Genomic DNA, 27,593 nt, shown 5'->3' with positions numbered 1-27,593 from the left:
AGGTATTGCCAATCCCAATTGCGCTGGTGGTGGCCAACGAGGATAGCAAGCTGCATAGCCAGGGTGAGGCTAAAGCGCTCTACCAGGCCATCACTTGGCCGGTAAAGGGGATGGTCCCTGTTTTGGTGATTCCCAGCTGCCTGCAGGCCTCACCAAACACCTGCACTTCAAAGCTGCCTCCCGAGTCGCTGTGGAGTTCCTCAGAGCTGCCAAAATGGCAGAAGAACTCCTCCACAAGTCTCTCAGTGGCTTCAGCGCCGAGGTAGAGTGTTGCCCCCGACACATCCACACGGGCCCTCCAACGGGACAGCAGGTCCAATGATGCAGGACTCTCGGGTGTCGGCGAGCCACACCTCGTGCTCCACCGTGTCTTCCCCACTGCGATGCGCAGCCTCCTCTTCCCTCGCATCGCCGCAGTCACCGGTGACCATCGCCAGTTGGACCACCGTCGTTGTCCACTCTGTGTCCACTGACATAGGCATCTGAAGCCCTCCACCACGCAGTCTACATATAAGCCTCACTCTTCACCCAAATGACCCACCAGAGGGCCGACAACGGAGGGGTTCTGCTGGAGGTCTCGGGCGGCGTTGCCCGCTCGGCATTTCCCGATGGCTGCTCTGAGCTGTGGTATGGTGCCGGTGCGGGCCAGTCCTGGATCACATGGCCGGTCCCACCACACCGGCAGCAGAGATCATTTCATGACCTGTAGCAAGGTCGGTGCAGCTCAGGCCTGGCTCATAGGCTCCTCCTCGTCAGTTTCCTCCTCACCCTCAGTGACATAAGCCCAGCTCGCGGCCTGCGGGGCGATGCTGGGACACTTTAGGGGGCTAAAATTGCTCCGCCATCTGCACCTCTGCCAGCACCTCATCCAGCGATGATGCTGACGTCAGGCAAACATGTTGCTGGTGGCACACCAGCATCATGGAGTGTAAGTTCTTTCCAGGAGCACAGGAGGGAACTGGGAGTAACTATGCTGAGTACAGCAGCAGATTTCTTCTGCAAATACCGCCAGGCCTTCTGCCACACAGACACGCATTACTTCTTGCAATGGCCTCTGTTCGAAATGCCGCATTAGGTTGAGGAGGGCCCACAGAGCATCCCTGTCCAGCACCGGGGGCAAGGTTCACTGCTGTCTCAGTGGGCCTCCATCCGACGTGCCGAGCGGCAAGTTTGACTTGCACTAGGTAAGGCACTAGGTGGCTGGTACCGTTGTACCTGGGGAGTTTTAAGGTGGACCTTTTGGCATTAATTGCTGGGGCTCGTTGCTCCCCCTCTTTCTCCGGTGGTGTTGATGATGCCTGCTGAATTGCCTGTCTTCCCATGGCTGCAGCGTCTTGCGTTCACATTCACGGGCCGCGAGGGAGGTGGGTGGTGCGCTCTGCTGTGTACCCCGGGTTGGGGAGCCTGGGTATACTCACCACATCGGGGTTCCCAGGGAAGGCACGATGCTGGGTTTCCAGGTTCTTCCCCCCACGGGCCCCTGTCAGCGTCCCATCTTCAGGAGCCCCAGCCGGGGTGCAGCGGAGGCATACTACTCAGTCCTTTGACTTATTCTCTGGGTCTTTAGGCACTCCATCTGCTGTTGTAGCTCTTCAATCTCGCCGACAGTTTCTAATCATACTCCTGACACCAATATGGCGAGCATTCGGTCCATGGTGACAGACGAGAGAAGCTCATTTAGCTCAACAGCCGTTCTTATTGTGACAAGCACAAAGACAGACCAGGTGCTGAGACCCAGAGAGAGAAATGTTTAATCTTATACAGACGGGGAGGAGATTATCACACACCCTGGTTACGGTCAGGGATGCTGGGGCAAGCTGTCGACAGGACACACAAGTATTTAGATTGACAATGGTCAGCATGGCTTTGTGCACAGTAGGTTAAGTCTAACCAATCCTACAAAGTGTTTTGAGGAGGTCACCAGGAAGGTTGATGAAGGCAAGGCAGTGGATGTTGTCTACATCGACATTAGCAAGGTCTTTGACAAGGTCCCACATGGCAGATTGATCTCGAAGGTCCAGTCAGTTGGCATTCAGGATGAAGTAGTAAATTACATCCTACACTGGCGTAGCAGGAGGAGCCAAAGAGTGGTATTAGAAAGATGCCTCCCTGACTGAAGGCCTGTGACTAGTGGTGTGCTGCAGGGATCGTGGCTTTTTCTGGTGATGTGTGTCATCCATAGCAACATTCTGGATGATAATGTGGTGAGGAGGATCAGATTTGTAGAAGACATCAACACGAGTGGCATATTGGCAGCAAAGAAGGCTATCAAAGCATGCAGCGGGATGTGGACTAACTGGAAAAATAGCCGATAGAATTTAATGCAAACAAGTGTGTGGTGTATCACTCTGGGAAGCCAAACCAAGACAGACCAGACACAATAAAGAGTAGGGCACTGAGGAGTGCAATAAAATAAAGAGATCTGGGAATACAGATCCATAATTCCTTCAAAGTGGTTTTGCAGATAGATGGGGTCATAAGGAAAGCTTCTTGCACATTTTCAATCATAACTCAGCAGACCGAGTACAGGGGTTGGAAGTTATATTGTCTGAGACGTTGCTAAGGCCTAATTTGGATTATTATGTGTAGTTCTGATCACATACCTACAAAAATATGAAAAGTACAGAGAAAATTTACAAAGACGTTGATGAGACTTGAGGACCCGAATTACAGGAAAAAGTTAAATTGGTGAGGACATTTTTTCCTTGGGAGTGTAAGAGAATGAGGAGATATTTAACAGAGATGCAAAATAATGAGGGGTATAGATAGGGTAAATGCAAATATAGATAGGGCTTTTCCACTGAGGTTGTTTCAGACCAGAACTGGAAGCCATGGGTTTAGGGTGAAAGGTTAAAGGGAATCTGAGGGGGGATTTCTTCACTCAGAGGATGGTGCAAGTGTGGAATGAGCTGTCAGGGTAAGTGGTGGGTGCAGGTTTGACTACAAAATTTAAGAGAGGTTTGGATAGGTACATAGATTGGAGGGGTCCAGGTGTGGGTTGATGGGACAAGGCAGAATAACAGTTTGGCAAGGACTAGATGGGCTGAAGGGCCTGTTTCTGTGTTCTAGGGTTCTATGATTCTAATTTGCCTATCAAACTTTTAACTCCTCAGATGAAGTCCTGCAAATGTCTGTTTCAGTTCCACGTAGAAAGTTAGAAGCAATTCTTCTCCACAGCTGAACTTTTCACTTCTTGACACGAGGGAAAACAAGACAAGGGTTCAGTTGGAGTAAATTCTGCGTCTCTTGGTAAACGGAACTCTCCCAAGCGACAACACTCTTCACAATGAAGTAACTACTGAAATATGTAAGCCTCAATTATTTCTGATTAAACTTAACATCACCCATGCATTACATTCCTGCAGGATTTCAATTTGTTTCAATCTGGAAAAAGTTGGAATAAAAAACCCAACCAAGACTTATTCTATATTCAATACGTCAAAAGTTAGAATCCAATTCCCTAAGACAGGACAGAGAAATGGGTTTCAGTAAGTGGTTTCATTTGACGAGTCACAGTAAAACAGACATGAGAACTGAATTATCTATTTCTCTAGAATGCATTTTTGAACATTATATAAAAAAGAATTTGGTTCTTCTCTATTTAGAACTCGAATAGAATTATTTTGTCATGGGTAACTGACCTGCCACCTATTGTTTCCTCATTTTGGAAATATCAAGTTTTGTCTCTACTCTTCTGGAGACTGTCTGGAAAAAGATAAGCTATGTCGTTTATGCCTATAATTTGGGTTCCTAGAAGAAATTGCTTGCTTCTGCATTGATCAATCAAACTTATAAACAGATCATCAACCATACCATTCCAGAATAGCACCATCAATATCAACTTTCAAAGCATCTACTCAAGTTGATGAATGCAGCACTAATAACCCTCAGGAAATTCACGCTATCTAAGACAAAGCTGTCCATTCGATATATGCCTTATCTACTGCCTTTAAACATTCATTTGCTTCACTAAAGGGTACCATACTGTGGTTACAGTATGCATCATATAAAAATGCACTAACTGGCTATTCTAATAGCACTTCACTACATCAGGAGCTCTAAGTTCAATGACAAGGCCTGCAGATGCAGGGAACACTGCCAGCTTCAGCCTGCCTCCAAGTGGTACAGTATCTTGATCTGGAAATATATTATCCCAATACATTCCCTCCTCCCCCATGCATAAACCCCACTCCCCACTTCTATCATCATTGCAGCTCAATTTGGACATCCTTGCTCAGTACTACTCCACTAGGCAAACTGTCTTTGCTCCAGAAAGTCCCTCACTATCACATTCTCAAATGCCGTCAAGGGCCCAATCAGAATTAATAACACTAACGTATTTCATGAACTTTGTTTTTCCAAAAATGTTGCCTACTGAAATACCCACGACGGTGACTGTGGATCTCAGCCGTAGTGGTCTGAACGGGAATGCTAGATTCCCTTCAGAGCTGCGTGCAGACTCAACACTTTCCAGTGCCGTATTGAGGTTCTTGAGGGTGGGTAATAAATGCTGGTCACACCAGCAAAGTCCAGACTCAGAATACAGTCAGTTCCAATTATTTGGGCCATCGGTTAATCAGGGCCGATGTTTATTTAGGACAACTCTTAAAGAACAAAACCTAATCGAGAAAATAGCCAGGATTTCCTTTGTTTATTTAGGATACTACACCTCTTAATTGGGACAGGAGACTGTTGCCAAATGTCTTCTAACTTGCATTAGTCACATGCATGTTGTGTTAGACACTACACTGTGCTTAGAGCGAACAGATTTTAAATAGCATCATTTTTGTCACTAATAGTTGGCAAGGAAAAAACAGTAAGACAATTCAGAAATGTTTTGGTCACTGCAGTTTCAAGCATTCAAGCTTGGAGATGCCAAAAACAGCTGTGGGTGAAAATGAAACAATTTCACTACTTCAACAAGTTAGAAACTATGAAGAATTTGAAGATATCGACAATCATCTTAAATGTTACAATTAAAATGATGATTTGGAGGATTCAATCGCCGAAACCACTGTTTGAAGGCATTAGGCGTCTGCGCTGGTTTTGTTTACTTACAGTCAATCAAAAGAACACATCGGCGTACAATGAATGGATTCCTCCATCGAAAACTAATAGGAAGTAATACATTGTTTTATAGTATTGCTTGCGTTATACGTAGTTTGTTCCTCAGTTTTTTTAAATACCTTCATAATTATTTCTCTGAAACTTCGACTAATTAAGCCAAAATGTGCCCCACTTAACCAGAATCCACTGTATATATATTTTTTTTCCTTTAATTAACTGTCCTCAACTTATCTATTATTGAAATCTGTGTCCATATGTGTGTTAAACCCTTATTTTATTACTCTTCTGGTCAAGTGTCATTTTTCTCTCTGCTTGAAAACGTGAGCTCACACAGAACTTTACTTCCCGCATTTAAGCCTGCACCAAATCCTACATGTTCAGCATTGCAGTGCTCACAGATCTGAGTTGGTTCCCATATTGTAAATACCTTGATTTAATATTCTGAGTTGTTTGTACAAATCTCTGCATTGGCTCATAACCTCCTTTCTCTGTAATCGCCTTCAACTCACCAATCCTTTAAGAATCCAAAAGTTGAGGCCATATGTTCAGCATAGTTACTATTAATCCAGCAGGGAAATAAGGGAAAAGAAATCTTTATTCTAAAAGTAGTTGAAATAAATAATTTGGAGCCACAGAAAGTGGTTGAGTCAGTCAGGCTTTACAGATCTGACTTGAAAACAGATACGACGGGCTACGTGTACAAAGACTAAATAGGTCAAATGGCCAGCTTATGTGTTGCATGTACTACGTAATTCAATGAATGTTTTGTAGCCGGGGAAAATTACACACACAGGACGACAAATACTTTTTCGGGTCTTTAATTCCTTTATCTGTTCTAGATGTTTTAATGCAGAAAGAGTGTGTCAACATAAAAACAAAATTAATTTAAAAAAACACAGTTCCTGCTGTTACAATCCCAGCTTAATTTCAGTCCATATTTCAGTCCATACTGCATACATACTGCATACATATGTAGTTATGTATGCAGTATGGGAGTAACTATAACAAAATATACAAAACCAATACAGTAGTGGCAATGCTAAAAAACAATACAAACAACATTAGAATCCCTCCAACCCTGAACCTTATACACAACATCAAAAATATGAACAAATACATCTCATCTTAACTAAGAGATACACCCACATTTGGCACACACGTGCTTAACTTCCAAACACATATAGGCTAGACCCTGAAAAGAGTTCTCCTTGCTCACGCTATGTAAACAGATATTAACACATTCACATTAAAGAAACAATAAAGAAAGACAAATATAAACTTTTGCAGAAACTTTTACAATATATTGCCTTGGAGTTTAAACTACAAAAGACTAGCCTACTAGGCCGATAAGGAAATTCGCACAATCACGCTACCTAGCGCTGATCAACTTACTCGTGAAAATCTAAAGCATCCACATGTAAAACACGTCAAATTACTGATATTCTAGATTTACAAACAAGTATAAATGAATTTACATGGATATTATCAAGTATTATTCACGTTTCTTCACCAACCCTGGGAAAAACATTCGAACATCGTCCTTTCTAGAACATGCCAACTTTTTGTTCTACTCCACCCATGCAAAATGACATCACCCTTTTCTCTTAAAGACACAGACAGCTGTTTTAGCATTACCAAGGTGAATACATAAGTGCATTTTAACAATAGAAAATGACATTCAATGGTCGCCTGGTTGCATATACTTCCATTTCCTCTGTTTCTGGCCTCTCATGCATCAATCCACGCCCTGTGTCCCTTCCTTCCCAGTTGAATTTTCAGTTGTATAGTCCCAAAGCTTGGGAATTCACTCCCAGCATATTATAACTTATCCTTTTAAATCTAAAGTCTCTGTCTCTATTAATTAGTAATAATATTGTTTTAAGCTTCCTTACATGTCTAGTATCTTCCAACCTCCAGAAGCCGATATGCTGACCCGATCTGCAGACCCCAGCAAGGCCTTGGACAGGCCCATTCAGGTGAAAACCAACGCTGACCCCACAAGCCCATTGCTAGCCAGACCCAACTCCTGGTCTGCACTGGAGCATCTGGCACAAAGACCCAGCACCCAGGAATCCCGAAGCCCAGTCCAAAGAGGCAGCAGGGACCAGGGCCAGAACCAATGAAAGGTCTAATGCAGGGGCCCCTTCAGATTGGACACCTGACCATATGGAGAACCTGGAGACATCCCTATGCCAAAGCTCCCCTAGACACCGAACTTACCTGATGGGCAGCCCGCGCCTCTTCAGGGTTCACAGAACTGTGTGGGAACAACAACTTACCCTATGGGCCAGCTGTATCCTATTTGTGTCTTCCAGGTCTGTCCTTAAGCAGTCACTTACCTCTCAGCCCATGTGGTTCCTCTCTGAGACTTCCAGGATGGACCAGGCACAGACTCCAAAATGTGTTTAGAGTGCTGTGCGCAGGTCAGGCCGAAACAGTTGATGAACTAATGGCAAGATTTACCTACCAAAGAGAACTGAGAGACTGTTGTGTACTGTGTCTCACCAAAACATAGCTTACAAGTTTAACACTCGCTTTGCATAGTGGCATGATCTCGAGGTGATAATCCCTTGCCCAGTCAAACCTTAGAACTCTCATTTGGGTGAATTCTGTGTGATGTATCCCCTGTTTCAAATCAGTACCCCATAATGACAAGCCATACACAGGATGCGGTTAAATAATAAATAAGATTTTATAATTCTTACTTGAACTATGGGGTTTGTAGAGAACCAAAATATAATTTTTTTTTAAAAAGGCGCCACTATATCTTTAATCAGTCTGTGCACAATTAATTCATTGGAGCTCACGCAATATCCACTTTCCACCATTCAATCTCCTCTGAACTCCGCCAGGTCCTGAGCCCCCCGCTTAGGGCTCGCTATGCTCACCTGGGCCACAGCATCTCTTCAGGTGCATCTTCTCTCTTCTTCCCCATGGCGCATTCTCCCCAAATCCCGCGCAAACAACAGCTTTCAGATACACAAGAAAGAATAACATCTGTCCCAATTGGTTAGCAAATGAATACAAGTACCGTTATCAATAATTATAACCCAAACATGCTGCTACAGAGAACTCCTTACCTCAGCAGTTAACATTACAGAGAAACCATTTTATTAGCCTTAGCTAGTAACATGAAAGAAGAACCTCTTACACACGTAGTTCAGCTGACTGTGCCAGTCAACCCGAGGGCTTCTCAATTGACTGGATGGACCATACAGTGTCCTTGGACAAAGTCAGAGGCAGGAGTCTGCTTCCTAATCAAGACCTTGTGGTGATCCGACATGATAGTTCTGGCGATCTCCTGCTCACCCAACTTGGAATCTCTGATGGTGAAGTGTCACTCATACTACTGGCACAGGAGTTCACTTCAGCTATTCTGAAGGCAGTCTACATCCCACCTCAGACAGACATGAAGCCTGCATTCACAAAGTGGTCAACATCCTTGAGATGAGATATTCATCATTGCCAGTAACTTCAACAAGGCCAACATCAAGAATGTTTTACCAATGTATCTCCTGTCAACCATTGATTTACACTAATCAAAGATGGCAACCTTGCCACCCTCCTGTCCGTACTTAAATGTTTTACCAGTGTTCTCCCGTCCCACCAGGGGCCCAAGCACCCTCAACCAATGATATACAATCATCAAAGATGCCGATCTTTCCACTCCCATCCATATTAAAAGTTTTACCCGTGTATCTCCTGTCCCACCATTAGCAAAAGCACCCTCAACCATTGCTATACAATGATCAATGATGTTGACCCTGCCACCTCCCCCCCCCCGATACATTTGTAAATCTGAGTCGGAATCATGTGAAGCTGTAGAGTGTGAGGGTTCAGGATCCTGTATCTCCTCTCTGATGGTAGTGCTGAGCTGTGTTCCTACTCCCAGTACATAAACAGAAGCTGAAGCTGAAGGATCCAGAACAGAAAGTAGTACCAGCACATATTAACTTCAGACTTTTAGATATCCTCTACCCACTGCAATTCACCCACCACCAAAACACGTCAATGGCAAATGCCAACACCATCAGAGATCACAATCAGTTCCAGAGCACTTATATAGTAAAGACACCTGCTCCAGACTCTTGCTTATTGATCACAGCTCTGCCTTCAATACTATAATTCCAAGCAATGTAATAACCAAACTGTGGACACTGGGAGTTAATGCCTCCCACTGCAACTGGATCCTTGACTTCCTGACCAACGGGTCTGAATCATTAAGGATACGCAGGACCATCAGGTTATGATGGTGTACCTGGCAGGACACTGAAAACCTGTACCAACCAACCAGTTGGATCTTCAAGGACATCTTCATTCTCTTATTGCTGCAGTTTGAGGTTCCCACCTGCTTGAAAAGGGCGACAATCATACCAGTGCCCAAGAAGAACAGGGTGAGCTGCCTCAACGACTATCGCCCTAGTAGCTCTCACATCTACTGTGATGAAGTGCTTTGAGAAGTTGGTCATGGTCAGAATCAACTCCTGCCTAAGCAAGGATCTGGACCTGCTATTGCCACAATAGGTCTCCAGCAGATGCAATTTCAATGGTCTCCTCTTGTCCTTGGATCACCTGGACAATAGTAATATTTACATCGGGTAACTGATCATTGATTATAGCTCGGCATTCAACACCATCAAACTTTCAGTACCAATCAACAAGCTCCAAAACCTGAGCCTCTGTACTTCCTTCTGTAACTGGACCTTTGACTTCCTCATTGGGAAACCACAGTCAGTGAAGATCAAAAATAACACCTCCTCCTCACTGACGATCAACACTGGTGCACCACAAGGATGCGTGCTTGGCCTACTGCTCTACTCCCTCTTAACCCATGACTGTGTGGCTAGGCACAGCACAAATGCCAATAAAAAATTTGCCAATGGTACAACTATTGTTGACAGAATTTCAGATAGTGACTAGAAGATATACTTGTCATCAGCTTGTTGTCAAGTGTCAAAACAACAACCTGGCACTCAACATCGGTAAGAGAAAAATGTAATTGTGGACTTCAGGAAGAGGAAGTTGAAGGAAAACATATCAGTCTTTATCAAGAGATTAGTTGTGGAAAGAGGGTGTATGGGATGTCAGAGAGGGGTAGCACCTCTGGTGGGGGAACATGTCGTGTCCTTTCCAAGGTGGTTAGTCCACCTTTGGTCCCCACCTGGCACTCAGCTCTCACCTGTGGCTCCCCGTAGCTGTTTGCATGTGACAGCAGCCGCACCCCGGGCAACGGCTTCGACAAGCCGGCTAAACCAGGTGAGGGTAGCTGACGGGTCTCAAACCCTCGGTGAGATAGGGAGTTGTCTATCCCAGCATGTGAAGACAGACTCCAACGGATTGAGCAGACGAGACCAATGGAAAGTCCAATGGTCAAGAAGCCGGTCTCTGCAAGCGACATGGAACGTGTAGAGCAGGACAAGACACAGAAGACGTCCTGGTCATCCACTGTGCCTAGTCCCATCTCCAGCCGTCTCGACTCTGTCTTGCCACTGGATCCAGATGGGAATTGGGAAGAGAGAGTGAGACTGATGCTGCACAACTCTCCCTCACTTAAATCCAAATCACGCGCTAGTCTCGACACCATCATAATGGTGTCGAGGTCCTCATCGACATTGACGATGGAGGAACACACAGTTGTAGAAAAGGTGAGCAATTTCATGTGCCTGAGTGTCAACATCTCTAAGGATCTGTCCTCGGCTCAACTTGCTGATGCAATTACAAAGGAGACTGTATTTAATTAGGACTTTGAGTAGACTTGATATGTCACCAAAGACTCTTGAAACTTTCTACTGATGTGCCATGGACAGCTTTTAACTAGTTGCATCACCATCTGGTATTGGGGAGGGAGGCACTGCAAAGGATCAGAAAATGCTGCAGAAAGTTGCAAATTCAGCCAGCCCCATCATGGCACTATCCTCCTCAGCATTAAGGACATCTTCAAAATAGAGCTGTCCTGCCCTTTTGCTCTGGTAGGTGTTGCTGCTAAGGCTGACCGTGCGCATGTGTCAGGCTGCCGCATCCTGATTTCCATGATGTCGGATGGGCTCTCGGGTGAAAGCGAGCCCCTGTTGATTTTGGTGAATGAGCAATTGTACACGAATATATAACCCTGAACTTTGCCTGCATTCTGTAAGTTAGCACATGTTAATTTGATTTAGCCAAAAATGTGTGCTGTAATGCACCGTTTGCACTATTTGGAGGTCACAAACAGACAAATAGACAGACAGAGCATGAGAGTTTTAGTAGTATATAGATTCTGTGGTTCTCTACTGCAATAAGATAGATTTTTGACATACCTCGTTATGATCTTGCTCATTGTTTACATGCACTACACTTTATTTGTAGCTGTTACACTTTTTCTGCATTGTTATTGTTTTGCCTTGTTCTGCCTCAATGCATTATTTGATCTGTATGAACAGTGTGCAAAACAAGCTTTTCACTGTATCATGGTACGTGTGACAAACAAACCAAATCCAATTCCAATAAAATTTATATCTTAAGCTGAACTTTTAGTCACCAGTTCTGACATCTCCTCAGCCTCAGGAACAATTTTTACCAAGCACACTGAAGCACATTGCAAGATTTTCTACACAGTTATGCGAAAATACAAGCTGTAATTGAGTTGCCCAGTTCTTTCATATTATTGAACATTAATTATACTTGGCTTTTTAGACACTGTCAAGTGTTAAATTAAATGACAGGTCTCTTGTCTGTGATGTTTATATCAGAGCTGAAGATAAATAATCAGCATGCTCATTTACATCTCTTTCAATTTCAATGGAAAGTGAATGTGTCATTCAGAATTCTTTCAAACATGTAACTGATCTAAAATCTACATACATTCTTTGTTCAAGTATATTTCTGATGTAATGAAATACCAGTAATTTAAGCTCCTTATATGAGACACACACATTGCAAATTAAGTCTGCTAATGCAAGATGAAAGTCATTGTTAATCACTTTCACTAAAAATGCACAAGCCATCAGTTGTACTCCGCGCTGCCCATAGATTTATCTTCCTTGCCTTGAATGGAACCAAGTGCATAGAATACAAGTGACCAAAGACTAATTTCTCTCTGAAAATTTTTCATTGATTTTCAGCACAGAAGTTCCATAAATCACCATATTACAGCCAATAGAAATAAAATATGTAACACATTTCATATGAAATAGGATTAAAAGATTAAATAGATTGTGTTTTAATATTAATTATAAATTTATTTTTTAATTAATCTACTTCACTGACATGTAGTGCATTGAATTATACTTCACTCAAATGCTCAGCATCTCATTTTTGTTCCCTTCACAATGTAATTTCTATGAAAAATAAACCATCAAAGGAGCTCTAATGGAATCAAATAGAAGTGTCAACTGCACCTTCAGAAAGGGAAACATTCTAGTGCACGAGCAATATATATATACACACACATGTATATCAGGTATATAATATTTTTATTATAAACCATTGAATTTCATCATTTCACTTGTATTTATCTATCTCAATTTAAGGAACTATTTTAATGTAAAAAAAACCCAAACCCATGCAAGAGTATGCTTCCTCATAATTAACACTCCTTACAGTGTGAATTATTTTTAATGTAGACAAATTTCCACTGTTGTACCATGGAGAGCATTCTGACTGCTTCACCGTCTGGTATGGGTGGGAGGGGCTACTGCACAGGATTGAAGTCAGCTGTAGAGAGTTGTAAAATTAGTCAGCTCCATCATGGACAATAGCCTCCGTAGTATCCAAAACACCTTCAAGGAACAGTGCCTCAGAAAGGCAGTGTCCATTATTAAGGACTCCCCCCACCCAGGACGTGCCCTCTTCTCATTGGTACCATCAGGTAGGAGATACAGAAGCCTGAAGGTACATGCTCAATGATTCAGGAACAGCTCTTTCCCCTCTGCCATCCGATTTCTTAAAGGGCATTGAACCTATGAACATTACCTCATCACTTTTTTTGCTGTACTTACAATATTTAATTTAACTATTCAATATATACTGTATACACCTACTGTAATTCACAGCTTTTTTTTCTACATTATCAGGTATTGCATTGTACTGCTGCCGCAAAACTAATTTCACAACATATGCCGGTGATACTATAACTGCTTCTGATTCTGAATATGATTAAACAACCATAAAGTAAATAACCAGTTGTATTTATATAACATTCTTAAAATGTCTTGGGATTTTTTATATGTGGTATTAATAGTAGTATCTACTAACCTGTAAACTGTATCTTGAAGCACACAGACTTTAACAAATACTTAACTGTGAAGCACAACTGCTGACAAAGTGCGTCAGGTGAACTTCCTTACATGCATTCTCTGTGTGTAGACTGTGGATGTCCAGTATCAGCAAATTGTGTCACTGTCTTCCTTGATATCCCATACAAAAGTTGTGCTTTCTAGATAAGAACATATCCAAGTATAGATTTTAAGTAGGACTAACCAGAGGATTACTGTGTCCTTTTGGAATCATTTAAAACACACTTGCCCTTATCTGGCTCCTGGACAACAAAGCTATCTGTTTTATAGCCAAAGTCTTTCTTGTCTTGGCAAGATCATTCCCTCAGATTCTCTGTACTTGGCAAGACTTTCTTTCAAAGGATGATCCTCCAGGTTATCAACCAACCAATCTCTCCAAATGGATAACAGACTCCATTCTGACTATGTATTACCTATTTACATAAAACCTACATTAGTTCCATTTTATTCTCTTCACATTCCCCCCAACTCTCTGAAGATTCTATACCACTTGCAATTTACAGTGGTTATTTTACAGCACCTATCAATCAGTGTTGTGGGAGAAAGCCCACCAAGCCACAGGAAAAATCTTCAGGCTTTACAAAGGTAGCACCAGATGTCATTATTGAAACTGGCCTATTGTGGCTGTGAGGCAGCAGCTATATTAGCTACACTATTGAGCCACTCCTACCAATGCTCCGCATCTTCGTCCCAAAATATCTCCCTCTCCTAACTCTCAGCCATGACTATCTCACACTCAGGCATCTTGCTTCCTGGTAGCTGTCGACAATGATGAATTATCTTCAACCCAACTCTAATCCAAACCTCAGTTGGCTTCTTTGAATTTCACTCTGAGGAATGTCAGAAAGTCATGGAGGTTCACAGCACAAAGCTATCCTAACAGATACAAAACCTTGGCCTTCTTGCACAATAAAAAATTGTTACATTGAGGACACAACCAAAACTAGCACTATCCCTCTCCCCAGCAGTGTGTCTTGTGGTATATTGTATGCAATTCCTTGGTGAATATATTTGTGTGAACCTTATTTCTATTAGGTTTGCAAATCCTCTTGCACCGCCTCTATAAAACCATAAGATATAGGAGCAGAATGAAGCCATTCAGCCCATCGAATCTGCTTTGCTTTTCAATCATGGCTGATTTATTTTCCCTCTCAACCTCATAATCCAGCATTCTCCCCTCAACTTTTGACGCCCTAACTAAAAAAAAGAGCTTTGACATCAGAAACTTGGAGAGAAGAGAACTTCAATCAGGTTCACTGCCCGAGGATAAAAGGCAGCAGCAGGTCGCGGCAGCGAAAAGCAGATTTGACCAGCGACCACTCAGCGTCTGGGATTGATGAGCAAGAGAAATTTAAAGGAAGACGGCAACAAGCAAATGACCATCGACACAGTGGCAGTCTGAGTGGACATATTCATAGCAGTGAAGAGAGGCTTCACTCAGGGAAAGCAAAGGAAAAAAAAGCTCATGTTTCTCCCCCTTCTCTTCTGTATATCTGCTGAGCTAGGTAGAGATGACAGGCAGGATATTGCATGCTCCTCTTGGAGGATGTGGGAAGGCAGGGAGGCCTCCAGTGCCCCTGACGACTACAACTCTGAGAAATGCATCCAGCTGCAGCTTCCAACAAACCACTTTAAGGAGTTGGAGCTCGAACTGGATGAAACCTGGATCATTCGAGAGGCTGAAAGGGTGATGGTAGTTACTCCCAAGGTGCAGGACACAGGAAACTGGATGACAGTCAGGAAGGAGAAAGGAATTAAGGAGCCAGTAGAGAGTACCCCTGTGGCCACCCCCCACAACAAAAGGTATATCACTTTGGATACTGTTGGTGGGGGGGAATAATCTAACAGAGGAAAGTCACAGTGGTCGGGTCTCTGGCACTGTGACATAGAAGGGAAGGGGCAAGAAGAGGAACACCGTGGTGAAAGGAGAATCATTAGTCAGGGGAACGGACAGGAGGTTCTGTGGACGAGAATGAGATTCCCAGCTGGTATGTTACCTCCTGGGTATCAGAGTCCAGGGTATCTTGGATTGAATCCTCTGCATTTTGGTTATATGGTTATATGGTTATATTTTTAAGTGGGAGGCTGAACAACCAGAAATCGTAATCCATGTGAGTACAATGACATGGGAGGACGAGTGACGAATGTCCTGCATAGAGAGTTCAGCGAGTTAGGTGCTAAGTTAAAGGGCAGGACCTCCATGGTTGCTATCCATGCCTCCTGCTAGTGAGGCCAGAACTAGGAAGATTATACAGTTGAATACGCGGCTAAGGAATTAGTGTAGGAGGGAAGCTGGGACCTGTACAGAAGGGACAGTTTGCACCTAAACTGGAAGGGGATTAATGTCCTTGCAATGTTAATGCTGCACAGTGGGGTGTAAACTGGAGTTGCAGGGGGATGGAAACCAGAATACCAGAACAATTAATGGAGAGGTTGTGGAGGCAGATGTTGGTAAGTCCTCAGACAAAGTTAATCAAAAGATTGAGCATGATGTGACTTGTGTTCTGAGCTGCATATATTTCAATGCAAGATGTATTGCAGGAAAGGTGGCTAAAGATGGTTTACAAACAGAGGCAATCTGTGTGAGGAGTGGCTGTTGGCAGGGCAAAATTGCAGTCAACAGGATGAGTTGTAATGTAAAAGGCGAACAGAATCAAAAAGAGTGAATACAGGACTGAAGGTGTTGCACTTGAATGTGCACAGTGTACGAAATAAGGCAGATGAACTTGTAGCACAGATGCATATTGGCAGGTATGATGTTGTAGGCATCACTGAATCATGACTGAAAGATTATTGCTGGGAGCCTAACATCCAAGGCTGCACACTGTTTCTAAAGAATAGACAGAAAGGCAGAGGGGGCAGAGTTGCCTGTTGGTAAAAAATGAAATCAAATCATTAGAAAAGGTCAGAAGGGATTGAATCATTGTAGATAGAACTAAGAAACTGCAAGGATAAAAAGACCCTAATGGGAGTTTATTCAGACCCTCAAATATTAGTAAGGATGTGGCCTGTAATTACAATAGGAGGTAGAAAATGCATGCCAAAAGGGCAATGTTAAAATAGTCATGGGGAGATTTCAATATTCAGGTGGATTGGGAAAATCAGATTGGTGCTGGATTCCATGAGGGGAAATTTCTAGAGTGCCTATGAGATTACTTTTTAGAGCAGCTCATGGCTGAGCCCACTACAGGATCAACTACTCTGGACTGGGTGTTGTGCAATGAACCAGAATTGATGAAGAGCCTGAGGTAAAAGAACCCTTAGGGGCAAGTGATCATTATATGTTTGAATTCACCCTGAAATTTGAGAAAAAGAAACTGAAGTCAGATGTATCAGTATTACAGTGAAGTAAAGGGAATTACAGAGACATGAGAGAGGAGTTGGCCAGAACTGATTGGAAAAGAACACTGGCTCAGGGATGATGTCAAAGCATCAATCGCTGGAATTTCTGGAAGCAATTCAGAAGGCATAGGATATATACATCTCAAAGAGGAAGAAGTATTCTAAAGTAAAGGTAACACAACCATGGCTAACAAGAGAAGACAAAGCCAACATAAAAGCCAAAGAGAGGGCACATAATAGAGCAAAAAATAGTGGGAAGTTAGAGGATTGAGGAAATTTTAGAATCCATCAAAAAGTCATTAAGAAGGTAAGGAATGAATACAGAAGTAAGCTAGCCAAAAATAATTAAAGAAGATACAAAAAGTTTCTTCACATACATGAAGTGTAAAAGAGAGGTGAGAGTGGATATCAAAACATTGGAAAACTATGCTGGAGAGGTAGTAATGGGACACAATGAAATGGCAGATGAACTGAATAAGTATTTTGCATCAGTCTTCACAGTGGAAGACACTAGCAGTTTGGTGGAAGTTCCAGGTGTCAGGGGTCATGAAGTGTGTGAAGTCACCGTAACTAGAGAGAAAGTCCTTGGGAAACTGAAAAGTTTGAAGTTAAATAAATCACCTGGACCAAATGTTATACGCCCCAGAGTTCTGAAGGAGGTGCCTAGAGAGATCGGGGAGGCACTAGTAATGCTCTTTCAAGAATCACTGGATTCTGGAATGGTTTAGGAAGAATGGAAAGTTGTAAATGTCACTTCACTCTTCAAGAAGGGAGAGAGGCAGAAGAAAGGACACCATAGTCTGACCCCAGTGGTTGGGAAGATGTTGGAGTCAATTATTAAAGATGAGGTCTCAGTGTACTTGGAGGCACATGATAAAATAGGCCATATTCAACATGGTTTCCTCAAGGGAAAATCTTGCCTGATAAATCTGTTGCAGTTATTTTAAGAAATAACAAACAGGGTAGACAAAGGAGAATCACTTGATGTATACTTGAATTTTCAGAAGGCCTTTGAAAGGGTGCCATACATGAGGCTGCTTAATAAGCAATGAGCCCATGGTATTACAGGAAAGATTATAACATGGATAAAGCAGTGGCTGATTGACAGGAGATAAAGAGTGGGAATAAAGGGAGCCTTCTCAGGCTGGCTGCTGGTGGGGTCTGTATTGGGACCAATTCTTTTTACATTATATGTCAATGATTAGGATTATGGAATTGATAGCTTTGTTGCAAAGTTTGCAGATGATATGAAGATAGGCTGGTACAGGGTTCTGAGTTGGATGATCAGCCATGATCATACTGAATGGTGGTGCAGGCTCGAAGGGCCGAATGGCCTACTCCTGCACCTATTTTCTATGTTTCTATGTTTCTATGGAAGGGCAAGTAGTTTTGAGAATATACAGAGGCGACAGAAGAACTTATACAGATCAGGAGAATGGGCAAAGAAATGGCAGATGGAATACAGTGTCAGGAAGTGTACGGTCATCTCTATTTTCTAAATGGAGAGAAAATAGAAAAAACTGAGGCGCACAAGGACTTGGGAGTCCTTGTGTAGGATCCCCTAAAGGTTAATTTGCAGGTAGATTTTGTGGAGAGGAAGGTAAATGCGACGCTAGCATTCGTTTCAAGAGGACGAGAGTATCAGAATCAGAATCTGAATCAGGTTTATTATCACCGGCATGTGTCATGAAATTTGTTAACTTAGCAGTAGCAGTTCAATGCAGTACATAATAAAAAAGAAGAAAAAAAATAAAATAATAACAAAGTAAATCAATTTACAGTATATGTATATCAAATAGATTAACTCATGCAAAAAACAGAAATAATTGTATATTAAAGAAGTGAGGTAGTGTTCATGGGTTCAATGTCCATTTAGGAATCAGATGGCAGAGGGGACGAAGCTGTTCCTGAATCACTGAGTGTGTGCCTTCAGGCTTCTGTACCTCCAACCTGATGGTAACAGTGCGGAAAGGGCATGCCCTGGGTGCTGGGGGTCCTTAACAATGGACGCTGCCTTTTTGAGACATCACTCCTAGAAGTCTTGCTCTAGGCTTTTCAATATTCAGTTGGTGTCAATGAAACTTTGTCCCCCTCCCTGCTGTGTCTTTCTTCTAAACTCCAGCAAGTACAAGTCTGGAACCATCAAACACACCAAGTCTTTTATTTCCTTTAAATCCCTTTATTGTTTTATTAGCTCTTCCCATCTTTCAGGCTAATCCTTAGCTGCATGGTAAGTCTTAAATGTTATCTCAATATTCAGTCATCAAATGGTTGCTCAAGTTCAGAATGATATTTTTCACAGACATCTCCAGTCTGAGTTATTACCCAAATGCTTCTGTCTATGACAAGTCTAAAGAACACTTTTCTGAAGATACCTGCCACATGGTTTACCAAATGGTTGAAAACTGAAAATACTTATTGAGACATAATAGTATAAGACCAATAATAACAGTGATTCAGAGTGTGTCCATTTTTTCTTGACTTATCAATGATCATCATTTATTTTGTGTTTGATGCAACCTTTGTGGTATTTAGATTCTACTGGCTCACATGGTTTTTCAGCTGACCGCCGGACAATCAGTATGTGCCAACTATAGCAATAAAAACTAACAAAACTAAATTAGCAATGTAGCAGAGAGCATAGATAAGTGAAATAACGAAATGTGGTCAACAAAACAATATCATCCCTGGTTCATTCCCTCTGGACTAAACTAAACGAACTAATTAAGACAGAGCATGTATATGTGACTATACTCAGTTGCTTCCAGCACAGCCCAACCCTCATGACAGATTACCCATAATAACTGTGCAACACAAAACACAATACAGACAGACAGAAAACAGGTACATGGCTCCTGCACCAAAATTTTACCCCTACAATGGCCAATTTGATAGTAGATTTAAAATAGCTTGTTGATTTTGGTTTGAATTGAAATGCCTTATTTTATCTTAAAAAAAACTTAAAGTAACTAAAGTAACCCTACATTAGAGAACAGAGGAACAGATTTTGAGTTTAATCAAAATTTGTCATTTCTTCACAAGATCACAAGACAAAGGAGCAGAAGTAGGCCATTCGGCCCATTGAGTCCTCTCCTCCACTCCACCATGAGCTAAACTATTCTCCCATCTAGTTCCAATTTCCGGCTTTTTCCCCATATCCCTTGATACTCTGACTAATTAAATACCTATCAATCTCTTCCTTAAGCACCCTCCATGATCACGCCATCACAGCTGTATGTGGCAACGAATTCCATAAATCCACGACCATCTGGTTAAAAAAATTTCCCTTCATCCCTGTTTTAAATGGGTACCCTCTAATTCTAAGACTGTGGCCTCTTGTCCTGGACTCACCCACCAAGGGAATCAGCCTTTCCACATCTACTCTGTCCAACCCTTTCAACATTCGAAATGTTTCTATAAGATCCCCCCTCATTCTTCTATACTCTAATGAATACAGTCCAAGAGCCGACAAATGTTCCTCATATGTTAGCCCCTGCATTCTAGGAATCATCCTCGTAAGTCTTCTCTGAACTTTCTCCAACATCAGTACATCCCTTCTAAGATAGGGGGCCCAAAACTGAACACAATATTCCAAATGAGGTCTCACCAGCGCCCCATAGAGCCTCATGAACACCTCCTTACTCTTATACACTATTCCTCTTGAAATGAATGCCAACATAGCATTCACTTTCCCTACTGCCAATCCAACCTGGTGGTTAACCTTTAGGGTATCCTGCACAAGGACCCCCAAGTCCCTCTTCACTTCCGATTTTTGAATTTTCTCCGCATCTAAATAATAATCTGCCCAAAATTTTATTTCTTCTTCCAAAATGTACAAACATACATTTCTCAACATTGTATCTCATCTGCCTTTTCTTTGCCCACTCTCCTAAACTGATCAAGTCTCTCTGCAACCTTTCCGTTTGTTCAACACTTCCTGCTCCTCCACTTATCTTGGTATCAACCACAAACTTAGCCACAAAACCATTTAATCCATACATGGTAAAAAGAAGCAGCCCCAACACCAACCTTTGCGGAACACCACTAGTAACCGGCAACCAATCAGAATAGGATCCTTTTATTCCCACCCTTTGCTTTCTGCCTATCAGCCAATGCTCCACCCATTCCAATATCTTTCCTAAAGTTCCATGGGCTCTCATCTTATTAAGCAGCCTCTTATGCGGCACCTTATCGAAGGCCTTTTGCAAATCCAAGTACACAACATCCACATCCTCTCCCTTGTCAATCTTATTTGAGATTACGTCAAAAAATTCCAAAAGGTTGGTGAGGCAGGATCTTCCCTTCATGAAACCATGCTGGCTTGGGCCTATCTTGTCATGCAGCTCGAGGTATTTCATAACCTCATCCTTGAGGATCGACTCTAATAACTTTCCAACTACCTATGTCAGACTAACAGGTCTGTAATTTCCTTTTTGCTGCCTCCCTCCTTTCTTGAACAGCGGAACTACATTTGCGACCTTCCAGTCCTCCAGAACCTTGTTAGAGTCTATTGATTCCTGGAAGATCATTTCCAATGCCTCCACAATCTCCAAAGCCACCTCCCTCAGAACCCAAGGGGGCACCTCATCTGGTCCGGAAGACTTATCTATTCTTAGTCCATTTAGCTTCCCAAACACTTTCTCTCTAGTATCTTGACTGTACTTAATTCTATTCCCTGAGACCTCTAGCTATCAGGTATGTTGCTATTGTCTTCCATTGTGAAGACTGATGCAAAATACTCATTTAGTTCCTCTGCCATCTCTTTGTTACCCATTATAATTTCCCCAGCATCATTTTCAATCAGCCCTATATCTACCTTCAAAGGAGATATAAAATACTCTGCTCTGCTCATCATTTGCAGAACATCACAACTAATTGCTCTTTTCCTTTAATACAACTGTGTTCGGCTATTAACTATAGATTAAGTACGATGGCTACTTTTGTCCAGACCTGACAGTAACTTTTTCTTCTTGGAGTTCTCTCCCCTTTGGCTCTAGTAAACTAAAACTGAATTTCAATTTTCTGTTCCAGCTTTAATTACTTTCTACTCGAATACAAAAACAGAGGCCTGTGGGTTGCTAAAAAGAAAGAACAACACCTCCAGACTGTGACTGCAAGCCTTTACTCACTAAGGATCCCTGTCAGCCACCAGTGTCAAACACGATGTACAAAGGCTTCCATTTGAAGCTAAATCATTATTCTTGTTCCACAAGAAATATACAAACACCATAATCAAAGGTTTTGCCTGAGGAAATCTGGATGGAGTGAATGCATATAATGATACCTCTGGATCCTGCAGCTGTATCCAATATGATAGATTAAACCTTCTCTTTTTGCCAGCTGTGAAGGTCCATGTGAGAGCATTCTCAATCCATTTGTGAAAGGCTCTAATGAAAGATCATCGACCCGCAACAATAACTCATGTCTCATTCTCCTCAAATGCTACAGAAACTTTCCAAATACTTTCATTTTTTTCTGTTTTACTTCAGAATGTCAGCAGTTGCTCTGCTCCCAGTTTACATGCAGAAATCCAAGGGAGAAACATCTGCCTCAGATATCCTTCACTGCCAAATAAACTATTTCTACAGGCCTGTGGGTTGCTAAAAAGAAAGAACAACACCTCCAGACTGTGACTGCAAGCCTTTACTCACTAAGGATCCCTGTCTTAGCAGAGATCACAACCATTATCACTCTTTCTTTGTCTCAATCCTTCTTGAATATCCTCTCTGTTCTTGGCACCTGTCCCCAGTTTCTGCAACTTCAAAACATGAACCCGTAGTAAATTGGGGGACCGCTTCATCGAGCGTATCCACATTACCCACCACAAGCAGGACTTCACAGTGGCCAAACATTTTAATTCTGATTCCCATTTCCATTCTGAAGGGTCAATCCATGGCCTCCTCTTGAGCCAAGATGAAGCCACCCTCAGGGTGGAGAATCAGCACCTTGTATTCCATCTGGCTACCCTTCAACCTGATGGTATGAATATCAACTTCTTCTACCAGCGAACAAAATTTAGTCCCTCCTCCCTTTGTCCTCTGACCTTTTACTTCTTCTTACATGCCTATTACTTCCCCCTCCTTCCCCTCCTCCCATTGTCCGCTCTCCTCTCCTATCAGGTTATTTCTTCTACAGCCCTTGACCCTTCCCACCCACCTGGCTTCACATATCACCTTCCAGCTAGCCTTTTTCCCCTCTCCCCACCATTTAACTGAGGCACCGTCCCCCTTCCTTCTCAGTCCTGAAGAACAATCTCAGCCCGAATCATTGATTCTTTACTCTTTTCCATAGACACCATCTGACTTGCTGAGTTCCTCCAACATTTTGTGTGTGTTGCTTTGGATTTCCAGCATCTGCAGATTTCTTGTATTTGTTGATTCCAACACACTTGACTGGTTTTTTTATTCAGTTTCTGATGAAAGATCGGACACAATAGAGTCAGTGGGTCATACAACATGGAAAAGGCCTCGTTGACCCAAACATGTCCATGCTGACCCAAGTGTCCATTCAAGCTGACTCCATTTCCCTGCGCTTGGCCCGTATAAACTCCTGTTATCCATATACCCATGCACATACTTTTTAAATCTGTTTCAGGTAGCTGCCTAACCCTCTTCCTGTTGGCACCTGCTTCCAGCTATCCACCAACGCTGTGTAACAAGTTTGCCCTCCGATTGTTACTAAAGCTTTCACCTCTAACCTTAAAACAATTCCTCTAGATTTGAATTCATCAGCCCTTGATAAAATACCGCTCACCCTATCTATGCCACTTATAATTTTATATGCTTCTATGAAATCATCCCTCAGTCTCCTATGCACAAAGGAGCATGTCTATAACTCAGTCCTAACAAAGTCCTTGTAAACATTGAATGTTAACCACAGATGCTGCTTCATCTGCTAAGTAGTTCCAGTCTAAGGTTGAGATCAAGATCGGAGAACTCAGCCCAACCATCAACCACCCAAACTACACATTATTTCCAATTCCAGCATTTTGAGTTTTTATGCTAAGTAACAGTTATTCTTTTCAACTTTTTATAACTTTTACTGGAAAAGGTAATTAAAATCTGGTATTATTACTCTTTGAACTTCTCAATTATTTATCTAAAATACCTTCTGAAATAAAGCAAAACAATAATACATTATTGTTAAGATCCAAAAACACAGACGGTGTTTTTTTTTGCATAATTACTCAGTAATTATGGTAAAGTATTTGTCTTCACCTGTAGCATACTGGCATCTTGTTTTACATTGAAAACATCAATTTCAGCCTTTAGTATTGATTACAATAGATTTTCACTACAGCAGTCATCGTTTATGATACTAACTATGATCTATGCTAAATTAATCTCTGAAAGTAGCAATCAGTCCTGCTCTTATGCTTAGCGAAGTAAACAAAAATGTGCATTCTGGCAGAGTTTGCCTGTGTTTCAATATTCTTGCACACTCTTGGACTGTTCTCTGCTATCCCCAATAAATCACTATCCTTCAGATTATGAATGCTCCGTATAAAGCTTTCTTGAGCCAGGTTCTACAGGGACTAGAAAAATGGCATATGAAGTATTCTTCTATAATAGTGACCTCGCTCTGTACTTTTTAACCTGAGAGCAAACCAACTGTGGTCTTAGATAATCCTTTCATCTTCTTTTTGAATTTGTGAAAGGAGCAACATTCTTTTTCAACATATTTATTTATTCTTTTGTATCTTCAAATAAGGACAGTCTGTGCTGGATTTAGCTTTACTAAGAAAGTCAACTCTTTTATCCAAGTAGTAGAAGGAAAGTGCAAACTGTGAGTGCAAACTGTACTTGATTGTATAAATACACACAAAATGCTGAAGGAAACCATCAGGCCAGGCAGCATCAGGACCAGAAAAAAGAGATGAGAAGTCAGAATAAGAAGGTGGGGGAGGCGAGAAAGAAACACAAGGTAGTAGGTGATAGGTGAAGCCAGGAGATAGGGAGGGGTAAAGAAAAGAGCTGGGAAGTCAATTAGTGAAAGAGATAAAGGGATGGAGAATGGGGGAAATCTGGTAAGAGGGGACAGAAGGTCATGGGAGAAAGGGAAGGGGAGAAGCACCAGAGGGAGGTGATGGACAGGTAAGGAGATAAGGTGAGAGAGGGAAATGGGAATGGGGAATGGTGAAGGGGGGGGAATTACTAGAAGTTTGAGAAAGCGATACTCGTGCCATCAGGTTGGAGGCTACCCAGACAGCTCCTCCAACCTGAGTGTGGCCTCATCACTGCAGTGGAGGTGGTCATGGACTGACATATCAAAATAGGAATGGAAAGTAGAACTGAAATGGGTAGCAACTAGGAGATCCTGCTTTTTCTGATGGACAGATCGGTGCTTGGCAAAGCGGTCTCCCAATCTACATTGGGTCTCACTGATATACAGGAGGCCACACTGGGAGCACCGGATACAGTAGATGTCCCCCAACAGACACACAGGTGAAGTGTTGCGTCACCTGGAAGGACCGTTCGGGGCCCTGAATGGTAGTGAGGGAGGAGGTGCGGCACTTGTTCCACCTGCAAGGATAAGTACCAGACAGAAGATCATTGGGGAGAGATAAATGGACAAAGGAGTCATGTAGGGAGTTGGAAAGTTACAGGAACAGAAAGATGTGCTTGGTGGTGAGATCCCACCAGAGATGGTGGAAGTTTCGGAGAATGATTATATAACCTTTTTTATTGCATGCATTTGCAAGCATCTTTACCTTAATCAAATGCTGACCATCAATTCTATTGTGATAAATCACTATTTGCTCTGAATATATTTATGAAGAATCTACCTTCAGACAGTGCTTTCATTCACCATTGATGCACAGCTGATCCCATGCCCTTTCTACAGAACAAAAAAAACTGTCACCCAGGCGAACCTATGGTACACATGCCCAAGAGGGCATCCCCAAGAGATTTGCTGGCTCGTGGCATGCAGTGCCACCCTCAATTCTTTAAACTCCACCCATAATAAAAAGATCCACAATGATTATCTTTACTGCTAAATGACATTTTACATCCCAAGAACAATAATCTGTTTTCACATGAAACATCTCATGCCAGCTTGTCACCAGCTAAATAGTTGCGAGAATACGTGACATGAGATGATACGTTTTGAAATCCTTGCAGACCGGTGTACACATCAGGAATTGCATAGTAACAGTTGGACCAGTTGGCATTAGCTTTGCTTATATTTTATCTTCTGGTTATTTGTGAGTGAACACTGGATATTCAGTGATAATAACAGTAAATGCTGTAGTTTATCATCTCCATGAACATTCAAGTGAGTCACTATTTTCAGTGATGAACTTGGTCAAGTCCAATTATAGGAGCAGATTGAACTGATGAAACAAATGTATTGTGCAACCAAATATAAGCCAGATATAAAATATTTGTCATCATTGGTGCAGCAACAAAATCTTACTGAAACTATAGTGTGTTTATTTCCCTTTTTTGATGTTTTATGTATGTAACCCTCTCATAGAGGCTCATATACAGACTTGGCTCGTTAACTAACATTGCTAACAGCCATGTGACTTAGCAGCGAGAAAGTCGCCTTCCATAAGCAATATACATCTAGGGTCAGTATGATTTTGGATTCAACCAGACAGGAAAGTTGGGATGTTCTGATTAACACAACTTCGATTTGAGCAAATGCTGTGCAAATACTGACCATCCAGAATTACCGGTCACCAAGAAATGACAAATCATACACCAGCATAAGATTATAAAGAAAGTATATTTACCAATTTCAGCTTTATCAAACAATTATTAAGAGATAGAAAAGAAAGAGAAAAAAAATAAAAGGGCCCATTACAATTAGACCAGCCTATGTGTGCTCATGACTACTGGAGCTCATTTTTTCCAAAAACTGAGTATGACCAATACTAACGGCGTTGAATTCTCATTATCAATCACTGGTAGAGCTTCCCATCTTGGAGTCCTTCGTCTGCGAAGCATTCCTTGCAATCGTGTCCTCCCATCGGATCGATTCCTACTGGTGTCTCTCCCAATCTTCCCTTTATCGCATCTCCCGTCAAAAGACCAAGAACCCCACCACTGTCCAGCTCTCTCTAGAACTTTCTCCCAATCCCACCATCCTGACTGACTGACACAAGATTCCTAAGTTGAACAACATGGCCCCTTATCTTTAGCCAAAACCAAAACATTCTGCCAGCAGGACACACTGCTTTGACAGAAAACAACTAAAATGAAATACATCACAGCATAACTGTAGAAATCTTAACCAGAGAATTACAGTACATGTATTTTCACCAAAGGTTATAGTTTCATATTCACATTTCTTATGTTATATATGAGGCACCATAAGAATGCAATTTATATATATATAATGTTATTTTTCTATTGTCTTTTTAAAAGATTAATATTAATAGTTTTTGAATAGATCTTCCAAATGTTTCATTCATTTCAGTTTGTCTTTGTTATATTTTTATGAATAGTAAAACAATAAATATACATAAATAAGCAACAGGGCTCGTTTTTTCCTTAGTAAAGTCCATAATTATTGTTATTGCTTTATTAATCAATGCTAATCTCTACTCAGAATTATCATGGCATGCAGAAGAACTCTTCAGTAGATTATCTTCAATTTGGGAACATGCTCTCAAAAAGGTTCACTCCCACATCCCTCACCCCCATCCTGGGGTCTCAGGTTTGGTTGATACGAACATATGAACATGCTGAGAAAAGGGGTTACCAATTGGCTGCAGGCTTCCTTGACAGATGGCTCCATTGACCAGTGATGCTCTGTAAGCAATGTAGCTGCCCATTGTAAATAAGTTTTGAGTCAGCCTCTGTCAACAGCCTTGGGGTTCTTAGTGATTTAAAATGTTGAACCATTCAAGGAATTGCAGTATTGCTTTATCACAATGATCCTCTTTAAAGTAGTCTTAGTTCC

The sequence above is a fragment of the Mobula birostris genome, chromosome 5, assembly GCF_030028105.1.
Source record: "Mobula birostris isolate sMobBir1 chromosome 5, sMobBir1.hap1, whole genome shotgun sequence".
NCBI lineage: Eukaryota > Metazoa > Chordata > Chondrichthyes > Myliobatiformes > Myliobatidae > Mobula > Mobula birostris.
This window is presented reverse-complemented; position numbering follows the sequence as displayed.